This window comes from Dromaius novaehollandiae, chromosome 10 (genome assembly GCF_036370855.1).
Source record: "Dromaius novaehollandiae isolate bDroNov1 chromosome 10, bDroNov1.hap1, whole genome shotgun sequence".
Taxonomy (NCBI): Eukaryota; Metazoa; Chordata; class Aves; order Casuariiformes; family Dromaiidae; genus Dromaius; species Dromaius novaehollandiae.
The window spans coordinates 20,368,053-20,380,645 of NC_088107.1; the positions used below are offsets into that span (position 1 = coordinate 20,368,053).

The 12,593-nt window shown below is 39.2% G+C and overlaps 1 protein-coding gene across 7 annotated transcripts in view; it reads left to right on the forward strand.

The window, feature by feature from the left end:
- Positions 1–12,593, forward strand: part of TLN2 (talin 2) — a 231,979-nt gene that overhangs the window by 38,655 nt on the left and 180,731 nt on the right. For 3 of the 7 annotated variants that reach the window (XM_026113384.2, XM_064517514.1, XM_064517510.1), the window contains exon 2: positions 1,420–1,518. The exons of 2 other annotated variants lie outside the window; for them this stretch is intronic. The gene's annotated coding sequence lies outside the window, so the exon portion shown is untranslated. Of the gene's footprint in view, positions 1–1,419; positions 1,519–9,187; positions 9,309–12,593 lie in introns of all 7 variants that reach the window. 2 more of the 7 variants (XM_064517511.1, XM_064517509.1) reach the window with 1 other exon arrangement.

The window sequence follows — 12,593 nt, forward strand, 5'->3', positions numbered from 1 at the left end:
GATTTCCCTCATTTAAAAGGGGGATGAGGTCCAGGAAAAAGCACCTCAGCTGTAGATAGTGCATTTCTCCTCAAATTAAATGTATTGGTACGCATGTTCTAACATTCATGTAAACTGCAAATATTTCTTTCGATTACAATGGTTATTCCTTTACTGGCTGTAGTGTTACGTTTTTCTTAGTTTGCTTATGTTCAGTTTTGTCCCAGAGATGTCAGTGTTGAATAGTTGAGTTACATGAGAATGAATTACAGCCTTTTTTAAAGGCACTCTGTTATGATTCTGCAAAATCATGGTAGTTTTTGACCATCTCTTGAGACTGACACTCAAACTCGCAGATGTCAGTGAGGACAAATTACTCCAGTGTTTTAAGGGAAACTAGATTTGCAAGCAACTTTTAGGTGCTTGAAGCATCACAGAATCACAGAATGGTTGAGGTTGGAAGGGACCTTTGGAGTTCATCTATACACTGCTCAAGCAGGGTTACCTGAGCACGTTGCCCAGGATTGTGTCCACACGGCTTTTGAATATCTGCAAGGAAGGAGACTCCACAACCTCTCTGGGCAACCTGTTCCAGTGCTCTGTCACCCTCACAGTAATGAAGTATTTCCTCATGTTCAGATGGAACCGCCTGTGTTTCAGGTTGTGCCTGTTGCCTCTTGTCCTGTCACTGAGCATCGCTGAAAATAGTCTGGCCCCATCCTCTTTACACCCTCCCTTCAGATGCTTGTACACATTATACACAGGGATAAGATCCCCCTGCTCTGAGCCTTCTCTTCTCCAGGCTGAACAGTCTCAGCTCTCTCAGCCTTTCCTCATGTGAGAGATGCTCTGGGCCCTTAACCATCTTGGTAGCCCTTTGCTGGACTTGCTCCAGTAGCTCCATGTCTCTCTTGTATTGGGGAGCCCAGAACTGGACACAGTATTCCAGATGCAGCCTCACTAATTTACCATAGTATTTTTCCACTTTTCTTGAAAATAATGATCATTTTCCTGCAAACAAGTGTTGGGTGACAGACTGACACTGCAGCTCTTTTAAAGAATCATCATTTATCAGGAGTTTCCTTTTTCTCTGCCCACTTCCACTATGCACATTCTTGGGAGTGTTGATCAAACTCTGTGGCTTTGCAATACCAAGTATATGTTTGGATAGCAGTTACTGCTTGTCAGGTCACTCCAGCTAAATTCTGCAATGTGAACTGCTCTGGTTTGCTATTAACTTCACTCCGATGGACTGCGGTACGGGTCACTTTGTTGACATATTTCAAGTTGTTTTTTCTTTATTATTTGGCTTAGTGTGTCTTTCATTCTGGAGAGTGGTGTCATAACATGCTGTTGCTTTCACTAACCTCTTGGCTTAGATAGAATACTTAAACCTTTTTTTTCCTCCCTCTTCCTCCCCTCCCTTTTTTTCCCCAACAGTACTCCGTTGTGGGATAACATCTAGGGCCTGTATGCTGCTGGACTGTTCTGCTGACCTGTTCCAGTATTTTAAGATCCCAGATCAGCACAAAGGAATCTGTAAGTACCACTGTGCAGGGAGGGATACTTTACTGTCATTTATGGCACTACATGCTTCCTGCCAGGATAGATAGTACTAGTTAATGTGTGTGCTTTGTGAAGCCTTGCAAAGCAAGCTGCTAGTGGTATCGTGAGTTTTATACTACTTTGCTCTCAATGATAGCACATGCAGCTGATCAATAATCAAGGTTCAGGCATTGTCTTAAAATTGCATTTTACGTCTTTATCCCTTAAAGAGAATACTAAATGAAAAAAGTAGCAGAAAAATCCTTTAATATCCAACTTCTGTATAGTCTCTTGGTATGTTACAGTCAGACCTAACCTATAAAACTGTGTAGATGGGAGGAAAAATATAGGGAAGAAGTGCATTAATTTTAAAATAGCTGAATATGATAAAACTGAATCTGATAATCTGGAGTTACCTACTAAAGTCTTCCATTATTGACTGGACATCAAGTAGTACGCATAGTGTTCAACCTCATGTCAGTGCTCATAGCAAGTGAATTACTTGGCCATTAGCACACAAGCATATGATAACGCATAGGAAGACTTGGTTTGTGATTTATTTTGTTGCTGTTTCTTAGTTGTGAAACTACTCCTGTCATCCAAGTAGCATTCTGTCTAAATGTCCAGGGCGTGCCCTGTTAGATGAAGCGTTCCTGCTGAGATGTCTGGGGCTGGCTTCAGAAACTGAAGTGCTATAGCTGTAGCAGCTGACTTGGTTCCCTCACTGACCTCATGCTCAGCAAGTTTGGCTGCCTCTTTCTGTTCTTGTCTGGTTCCCGTTTCTGGCCTCATCTATCGTTGGAGCTTTAACAGTCATGCTAAAAGCTCTTTCTAACTTAAATGTAAATGTGTAAATCTCCTGTGTGTGTGTGTGTGTTAATGAACAACTGAATGTAACATCTTCCATGTCTGCTACTTCAAACAGCTGGAGCATGAGTTCCTATATAGGAGCAGCTTCTGGGGGTTAGTTGGGTGCCATTGTTGTGTTGTTGCAAGGTTGTGTATAAGACTGGGAATATCATATTTGAACAAATACTTAGAATGAAATGGCAGTAGCTATAGAGAAGTTGAAAATGAACATGATGGTTGCTGAAACACATGTGTTAGCGAGAATGCTGGAAAAGGAAAAAGGGTGTGTGTTGGAAGAACAAGTCATCAGGTGCTCCTTACAGGATATGTCATACTTACGTGTTATGTGGAATTTCAAACAACTGTCCTCCTCTAATAGCTGAGTCCCAGTGAAACAGATGAACAGGAAAAGCTGCTGCTGTAAGAATTTCATACTGTGGCTATTTGAAAAATGGGAAACGTCCAGTTATTTTTATCAACTCAATTTACTGTGACTGGAGGCAGAAAAACGTTTTGTAGTCAAAACGTGGTTTGAATGTTGTGACCGGAAGCTGCTTCTATTCTTGGCACTTCCGGAATGGAGTCCCTTTGAGAGAGTCCATTGATCTCTTCTGCTTCAGTTATCCTGTTCTGAAAATGAGATTTCTTCATCACTTAGCAGTATCTTGGTGGGGCATGTGTGGTTTGGTGGGTTTTTTGTTGGTGGTGGGTTTTTTCTTTTTTTCTTGGAGTAGCATGAGAATTCAGATTTCCTGGAGGTTTGTAAGCAGTTTGAGGCTATTTCCAGGTACAAGCATGTTCAGGTATAAATAAAACTGTTGCTTTTCTCCCCCACTGGCCAAGGAACTGCCTCCATTAGCATGACTGATTTTATGCAAGTACAGTTGATTCTTAGTATCAGTTAAGTGTTTGAATACTAACTTTATTTTGAAGTATCAATGCTCAAACTTGTCTGGCATTTTTCTCCCTAAAGATTGCTTCAAATACTTCCTACCCTGCTGATATTTGTTTGTCTTCTGGGCCATTACTATTTATACGTTGACAGTCACAGTTATTGCGGGAACTGTGTAGGTTTAAGGGAGTTACCTTGAGACATGCATCACTTTTGGAGCTTGTGGAAAGGAAAATTTGGCTTTTCTATCCAAGAGAATGTAAACATGTTGAAAAGTTTTCCGTGTCAGGTAGTGAAACAGTTAAAACCCAATAGTGAGTTTTGACTGAGAGTCTTGCTTGTTAATGAACTTTGCAGTTGCCATGTTATCCTATTTTTTTTGATGAATCAGTATTTTGTGGAGTCTCTCTGAAGAACCCAGCTCTGGCTCTTCCTACAGAGCTATGAAGTCAAGAATGATTTATCTGACTGAACTGCTTCACAGTTCAGTTTGTAGGTGGACACTAAATAATCTGCAGGTGTGAACATTTATTCTGCAAATAGGAAATAGCTTTGACAGTTTGAACCTCAAAGTTAAGTTGAAACCATGAGTTAACTCTTAACTTGTAAATGTTCTGAATGCTGCAAAAAACACTGAAACTTTCCAGATTTGAAAAGACAATGAAAATACTGCAAAAGAATGAAAATGGAATCTTTTACTTACTCTGTTTATTTTTTCTTCTCTGTGTATATATCTATAGGTTGACTCTTATAAGCAAGCCCCTGATTTTAGTTTATTTAAATAGGCCATAACAAATCCTAATGTGTGTTAACTTTCTCTTGCCTTGAATTTTGTGGGGGAAAAGTAAACAACACTTGGGGAGGAAAGAATTATAAAATGGCCTCCCCTACCAAGGAGGGAATGTTCATCCTGACAAACCCAAATGTTAGTCAGCTTGCTCCAATCCAGTGATAACGCTGGTGTTTGAACGAGCTTTCCAGGTTACTTGACCAGTTCCTAGGGGCTGGCTAGTTCAGTGAGCTATGAGCTAAGTTTAAGTTGTAACTGAAATTTCTTCCTTCTGTAAGGCTTTTGCTGTATCAGTAATCCCATAGCGGTGGGGAAGTGTCCTTGACTTCTGTTCCAGTTGAATTCTAGGAAGTTTGCCAATAGTTCATAGTTCAGCCTCTTAGAAGACTTGCTACAGTCTCAGGTTATGTATTCGTGTGCTGCTGACAAGCATACTTTGTTGCAAGTAGGGTAACTGCATGCAGTCTAAAAATGACTACAAAATATGCAACTCTGGGTTAATAATATATATTTGTGCTGACTGTCTTAATGAAGTAGGTTAAAAGGGGCCCTTAGTTCAAAAAAGGTTATAAATACTTTCTGTGAGGAATCCTCAATCTTTGTGAGAACTATGCAGTGTTGCTGTCATACACATGCTCTTACTGAGGTGCAGAGCTAGTTGATACTGCTTAATGAAGAAAACTGCAATGCTATGGCTGACTCAAAGAAAGTCTCATCGATTTATTTTTCCAGGAGATGTAAAATTTTAAGAAATTGTGCAGGCTTTACTGTTAGGTTAAAATGGGTATTCCCTGGCTTTTCCTGGCAGCGGGGCAATATCCCTCAGAATAGGTAGGCATTGAAATACTTGCCCCAAAGTTAAGGCTAAAGCATTGTTCTTACTTTATTACAAAATTACATCATAGTAAAAGTGGGTATTAAATGGTGTGCAGTTTAACTGAATGCATACCTAGTTTCATATCCTCTGAACTTAGTTCTTCATATACTGCCAAGTAGGCACACCTGATACTTCTCTTGTATCTGTCCAAATTTAAACAAAGTTGTTGTTCCTAGTTGTCACTGCCTCTCTGCTTTTTTCCCTTAGGTTTCTCTATGCAATGTTCTAGTTTAAGAAAAACAGTCAAATTTCTATGACTTTTGGACTTGATGTTGGATTTCTGTGCAACTTGGCAGTAAAGATATCTTATTTGTCAGTCATCTTTAATATTATTATGGAAATACCTGAAGAATTTTTTGTTAAATATTTTTAGCTTTTCCTTTCATTTTGAGTTTCACTTTATTTCATTTATCTTTTGGACCCCTATGCCATCTATTGAGTATTGTATATATTGCCAGAAACTTTCTTTACACTCTTATATATTCTCTGAAATGATTTGCAGCAGTTGGATATTCAAGAGGAGACACTGTGAAGTAAGCTAATTTAATCTAAAATCTAACTTCTGCTCCTGAGCTACTTTTCCTCAGAAGCAGGTTTCAGTTACATTGCCTTTTTTGGGTCTTTTGACCAGTGTTGAGAAACCATTAGCTCCTGGCAGAGCTGCACCATTAGTTTTGGATGAGGGGAATTAGGAGGTAGAACTTCTGAAGTAAAAGTAGCAGGAGGAGCTTCTTAGATGAGGCAAAATTAATCTGTAACAGTAGAGATGAGCTGAAGACACTCAAACCTGTCTCACTATGAACGTGCTTTATTAAAGCAAAAAATGCAAACTGTACTCAGTCTTTTTTGGAATTCTACTCTTTGAAAAATGATCCCAGTATGATCCAAGTATGATCTGTTCTGGATACTTGTCTCCGTATGAACTGGAGTGACTAGTTAGTGTTTGTGCGTTGACTGGTAACCACACTGTGTGGAGCTTCAGCTTATGCAGAGCACTGCAGCGTCCTTCACTGGGGGAAGAAAGTGTCACGGGGCATAAAGTATGAAGGAATTGGAATTACTGGGGAAGAGGGAAGAAGGGGGAGAGGAGGGAAGAGGAGAGGAGTATGGGAGAAGGACACACATCTCCACAAAACCAGCTTTGCTAGCTTTACTCTTAAGAAACAACTCGTTCTTATTTAAAATGCTAAAAGATCTTTCACTTCAGCCTTGTGATGCTGAGGGCAGCTTGGAAATTGGTCATGTAACTTTCTTTTGTTTTCCTATTCTAGAAGTGTTGGAAGAACCGACTTAATATATTCTTAGTCTTCAGCTTGCACCCTAAACCTTCCTCACTTTCTCCTCACCAAAATCCCTCTCACGCTTGTTGTAGAGCAGCTATCAAGCTGAATCCTAGATGCCCCTTGCCTCCTGAGGCAGCCACAGTAAAGATGATTAATTTAAATCATCCTCTTTAAGCCGATGGTTTTTTCCAGTCCCTTTCCCTTGCTCTTTTTCTTTCCCTGTTGGGTGGGCTTCCAGCATTTTTTGGCAGGTTCAGGCTTTTTATGCTGCTTATCCCATATCTTTCTTCAGCTTGCACCCTAAACCTTCCTCACTTCCTTCTCACCAAAATCCCTCTCACGCTTGTTGTAGAGCAGCTATCAAGCTGAATCCTAGATGCCCCTTGCCTCCTGAGGCAGCCACAGTAAAGATGATTAATTTAAATCATCCTCTTTAAGCCGATGGTTTTTTCCAGTCCCTTTCCCTTGCTCTTTTTCTTTCCCTGTTGGGTGGGCTTCCAGCATTTTTTGGCAGGTTCAGGCTTTTTATGCTGCTTATCCCATATCTTTCTGGCATGTAACTTGTATTTAAACTGTTGATGGCACTGCTGATGGTTCATTAATTGGTTCATTGAATTCTATTTTTAGTGGGGAGCAGTTCAAATGGTTTAAATTTGTATTTGGCCTAGAAGTGTTTATGAGTTTTTTTTATTCCAGGCAAAGGTTTACAGTTCTTCAGTTTTCCCAATATTCTGTCCTTTGGCAGTGGCTAATCTTTTGGATTCCTTCTGGTGAGGTCTGGCCTCTCCCTTCCCCCCACCCCCAATGTAGGAAGGAGTGTGTTTATCTTACGAAGCTATGAGAACTTTAGTCTAATTTTGGTGTTCTAATAAATAATTTTTGTCTTGTATATATTTTCCATACTTCAAATACATAGGTAAGCAGTTCTGGCAGGTTACTTTGAGGATGTGCCAAAAGCTGTTTTACTTCTGTAAAACAGAAGTTAGTTATCTTTTTGAAAATGTATAAAGAAATATTGAGCTTGAGGCTGCTGCTTTGACAATGCTAAATAACTGAACAAGACACATTTTATAGCTAAGGGATGAAAGAAAGTCACCTTTTAGTGACAATGAAATAATGTAATTGAAAGGTACCCTGTCTTGATACTTCAGAGATAAATAATGTCTATCTTAGACTTCTTTTTTGTCATGGAGAACAGCTATCTTACTTTAAAATGCAATCAAAATTGCATTTTAAATTAATCCACCATTCATGAGTATTAAAATTGCACAGAGAACTGGCCTGCTATAGCAGTGTATGAGTCACTGAGCCACCAAGTATGCTGGAGCTATAGTACCAAATGATTACATGTGCTGCATAATTGAAAATTTGCTTTTATATTATCATTGTCTATATTCCCTTAATAACATAGTTCTGCTACCTGGAATCTGAGATGTACAGGAACTAGAAACACAGCTAACAGGAGAAAGAAACTTGCAACAGCTCTGTGTATTGAGAAAATCATTGGCTGTAATATTTTAAATGGTTGAAAAGAATTACTTGGCCAATTGTTCTTAGATGATGGTTGTCACATGCATCTGTGATTTGTATGGCCCTTTCATCAAGGGCACTCTAAGGAAAGATAGTATTTAGATAAGAGAAGGAAACAGTTAAGGTTTTCATTGCTTGACTTGGAGTGTTCAACATATAATTAAGCTTTTGTTTGAAATCATGTAAGATAAACTGTTAGTAGAGTTTAATTCTCAGGACTTCCAGGTTTTTCAAGAAATTGGAGTGCCTTGCGTATGTTCCCTTTTAGCCTTGTAGAAGAGAAACTTTCCCAGCTTGATAGCAGAGACAGCCTTTTATTAGCTTTCTCAATTGCAGATTTGATTGGAATCCGAGAACAAGGCTCCTTCTTATCCCTTTGCAAGATCAATGACTCATTGCTTTGCATGTGAGGCAGCCAGTTGAAGAGTGCAAAAGCTGTGGAAATTGGCTCTGCAGCTTGTGTTTTTTTTCATCTTCCATAATTGTGCAACTGTTCCAGTGATGGGTAGGTGCTTCATGCAGAGCTGATCTGGCCAGGTCTTTACAAGATCTTGGGAAACTCTTTTAGAAGACGTTAAGCCTAGAAATAGTCTGCATTGAAGCCGCAGACATAATTGGTAATCATCAAATACACTGCTCACCTGGCTGAACTACTGTGTCTGGTATGTGTTGGTAAGGCTTTTGCGAGGAAGCTGAGTGTAAGCTGAGGAACAATATTGCCTTTTTATACTTGTGAATCCTAGTTTTATTTTGTGTTCAGGAATTTAAAGATGTCACCACCCCAGAAATCTCAATAAATAATGTAATAGGTAATTATTCAAAGAAAGCAAATTTCCTATTAAGAAATCAGATGTGCAGGTGTTAGAAAAATTGTTGTGGTAATGTAGAATGAATTTATTTTGATTTGACTAAATGGTTAGGTATCTTTCATCTTGAACAAGGTGGTGAAAAATAAGCATGAATGTGAATTGCATATGTGAACTTAGAAAGGGCTGGTTTCAGGAGCAGCTTTCATACCCGGCGTGTACATTGTATTCCTCTTTGTATTTCTTCTGTGATACTATTACCATTCCCTACTATTGCCAAAACATCTGAAACAAAATTCCTCTCCCCACCTCTACCAGGGAATTGAGGTGAGCTACTCTGAATTACTACTAGAATCATGAAATTGTTGGTTTACCAGGGAAAGATAAGAAGATGATACAAAGATGGTATTAGGACTTCACTGAAGTGTGGAACCAAAACAGCTGGGGAAGAATAAACAAACAAGCCCGATGAATTACAGTCTGGGGGAAAAGCACAAAATCACTACTGTAAATGAAATTCCTCTGGAAAATATCTTCTAGCACTGATACGCTAAAGAATTTGCTGACTATGAAAGTGGTTTGTAGCAAGGCAGTCTATTGACTTCAGTAACCAATTTATTACTCTTATGTATTTAGATGTGTAGTATCCTGTAACTGTTGTGGGTGCCAAAATATGAAAGACCCAGCGTGCTGCTCTAGACTGATACGGAAGCCAGCATAACACAGCTCATAAGAGAACATTATTGGTATTCTCCAGGTATGCTACTTCTGTTTAACTACTGTCAGTTCCTTGGGTTTTAGCAATGAAATCAGTCATTTGCATGTCCAGGACGTTGATTACAGGGAGTATAGCAGTGGTTTGTTTAGAAATGTAGCATGAGGTAGCCTTAGAATATAATTCAGGAGGCATAAGTTTTTCTGTGTTTAAAAAAAAAAAAGTTGATAAGCAACAGATGAACACTTATTCAGCAGCATAAATTCCTCCTCTGTTGTTGCTTGTATGTTCTGAGCTTGTACTGCAACTAGAATGCTTTGAAGTACTGCTTTGCTTTGCCTTTGGTGGCTATTATTGCTTTTATGTTTTTTTTTTTTTTTTCCTCCCTACAGTGGGGAGTGAGCCATTACTTATTTAGCTTCCCAGAGTTTGTGACTATGTAGTCATTGCCCATGCAGTTTGGGATTTATGGGAAGCGGATGAAGGGACTGTGGCACCTCCTGCCTGATCCTGTCAACCCATTAGGTCTGCCTAGTACAGTACTTGCTGTCTGGATCACATGACAGTGCAGCTTCCTTGTGATCACACATCTCTCCTCTCTCCATGTGCCATCCACCCGGCCTTCTGAGATTTTACTGCATGGCAGTTAGCACCTACCACCAGCTGTGGGGTAGGATGAAGACGGCTTACTCTTTCAGCAAGAGATTGGAGTTAGTGAGTTGTCTCAAATGGAAGTTACCTCTGGATTGCACAGGAAATGGGAATACTGGCGAGGGTACTGTCTACAGCATTTAGATGGATTTTCTGTGAAGGTAGGTTAATTGCTTCAAAACAGGCTGTTCTTGTCTTCAGCTCTATATGCAGGTTAGTCAAATGATTGAAAGGTCACATCAAAGTAGTGGCAGCTGTGACAGGCATATGCATGTAGAAGTGTGAGGGGAAGTAAATGGGCAGAAGTAAAGATATATTAAATGCTGTGCTGTATGGTGGTGCTGTGGCAATATGTGCTGTATTAAATATATGCCATTTCTGACAAGTGGATTTTGATTGTGTTGATTGTATAAAAAAATCTGTAACTAAATTTCACTTTGACTGTAGCACTTTGCCAGCATTTATAGAAGTTCAGCCTTGATGTTACCCTTGTGCTTCAGTCAAGATAACTAATGTGATATGTAGCCTATGAGGCCAAGAATCTAAAGGTCTGTTGGACTGAAGATATACAGGGTTGTCAGCTGTTGAGCTAAATGTGAAAAAATAGGAAGAAATAAAAGTCTGTATATTTTTTTCCTTATTAAAAATACTGAGGAATCTAATCCAATTTGCACTGAATAGAAAAATCAAATAGGTTTTATGTGCTTTCAGTTTACATTCAGTGAGAGGCTGTTACCTTAATTTTTAATTGTTCACTTCGACTCGCTCCAAATTGTTTGGAGATTTCTCCCTGCAGTGAATGTTGTCAAAAGGAAGGTGTTTGGAAACTAGCCAATTCGGATTTGTTGCTGGCAGGCTGTGCCTGAGGTTTGTCTTTCATTAGTGTGCACTCCTGTTTATTTTAACAGGAAGTTCAGCCAGGCCTCTGTTTACACAGAGGGGGAAAAAAACCCCAAATTTGCATTTTCATTGTCATGCTAATGTCAGATTCTTTGAGTTAACTATTGAAATGCATACCTGGACATTACCTGAACAAGAATTTGTTTGAAGTTAACAAGAATGAGGTATGCAGAGGTGTTAGATCTGATTTTGTTTCCATTCTGTTAACGCTTACAGGGTCCTAGGCAACCTTTTTGCTTTACAAACCATAGCAACCATTATGAAAATACTTAGTGATCTTGGCTGTTATGTCTTCAACATCCACTATTGCTTCCGCCTGTAGCACACTTAGCTCGTTCATCACCTGCACATTGTCAGCTTCTGCTTTTTGGCAGTCTCAATGGCCTGACTTGGCTTTTTGCCTATTTGCGATAGGAAAACTTCTGAGGAATGACTTCTTAAATGTTGAGTTTCCTTACTATGACAACTCTGCATATTTTTTTTTATTTTAAGATTTTCCCCGTTTTCTCCACTTTTAAATCTTGTAAGCTTTCTTCCAAGCTCAGAATATTTTTTCCTTGCTACTTAAAGTTAACATTAACTATAATTTGTCACATTTACATCGTTACACATGTATTTGGTCAGTTGTACCACTGGTCGCTAGACGTAACCAGGATCTGTTTAATACTTCTGATATTCATGCAGGTAGAAATAAAAGACATTTCTTCCTGTCACATCAAAATGAAGTTGGTTCAACCAAGAATTTGAGCTTTGAATATGGGCCAGAAAATTGGTGATTTTTTTTTTCTTTACTGTTATGTTTTTTTAAAAAAACAAACAAACACTGGACAGAGGCTCTGGGAAAAACAGTAAAATCCATAGCTCTGTAATGGATTGACTTAGGGCAGCTGTTTTGATGGCCACAAATAGTGGTTTGCGGATTGTTCAGTCTCCTGTAGTTTAGTTACTGTTCTCAAGCTTCTTATCACCAAATGTGAATGGTAGTCTGTCTCTTCAAAAGCACTACAGCAGGAGGAATTGCTGCTGACCTCTTTCTGGTATCTTTCTCCTTCAGTCTGCTGTTTTCTACCCTTTGGCTTGGAGGTTACTTGTTCATTAATGGCCCTTTTAAAGGTTGGATCTTTGCTAGTGCGAAAGTCACCCTTAGGTGACAATCGGAGAATGAAGGCAGCTAAACCACTCCTAAGTGAGGAATGACTTCTGCATTTCCAGTTCTCAGAAGTGTCTTGAGCTGTTGTACTAGGTTATGAAATATTTCTTAGTTTTGGCACACAAAATGGGTTTTCAGCTCTGATCCTCTTCCCTTTGTAGCTTGTACAGATTGCACTTTCAGGGGTCAAGGACTTAGAAAGAAAGCAAAGGTGGTTGTATGAATTGTCAAAAGGATGGTGTGCCTATTTCTGTCTCGGTCTGTTCTAGAAAGTCACTAATAGGGAGAGCTATTCATTCCTTCCCATCTTAAATTGGAGAATTAGTAAATTTTTAGGTAACCTTTGTGAGAGCTTTTGCCTGCAAAAAGATGTGCTGAACAAGATACCAAAGTCCTTCCGTGTAGTGCCTAAACTGTATGCGTATAAATGGGTTAATCTAGTCTATGTGAACTTTCCATTAGGACTTGCAGGTTTACTCTAATGGCTTTCATTAACACATGCATTGCTTTTTAGACTTAAATAGTAGTGTAACTTGAGATAAGAGCTGTAGTACAGCAGCTAAATATATCTCTTTAGCATAGCTGAGAAGTCCAGCATTGAGAAATTAACTTCCAATTGGAAGGAC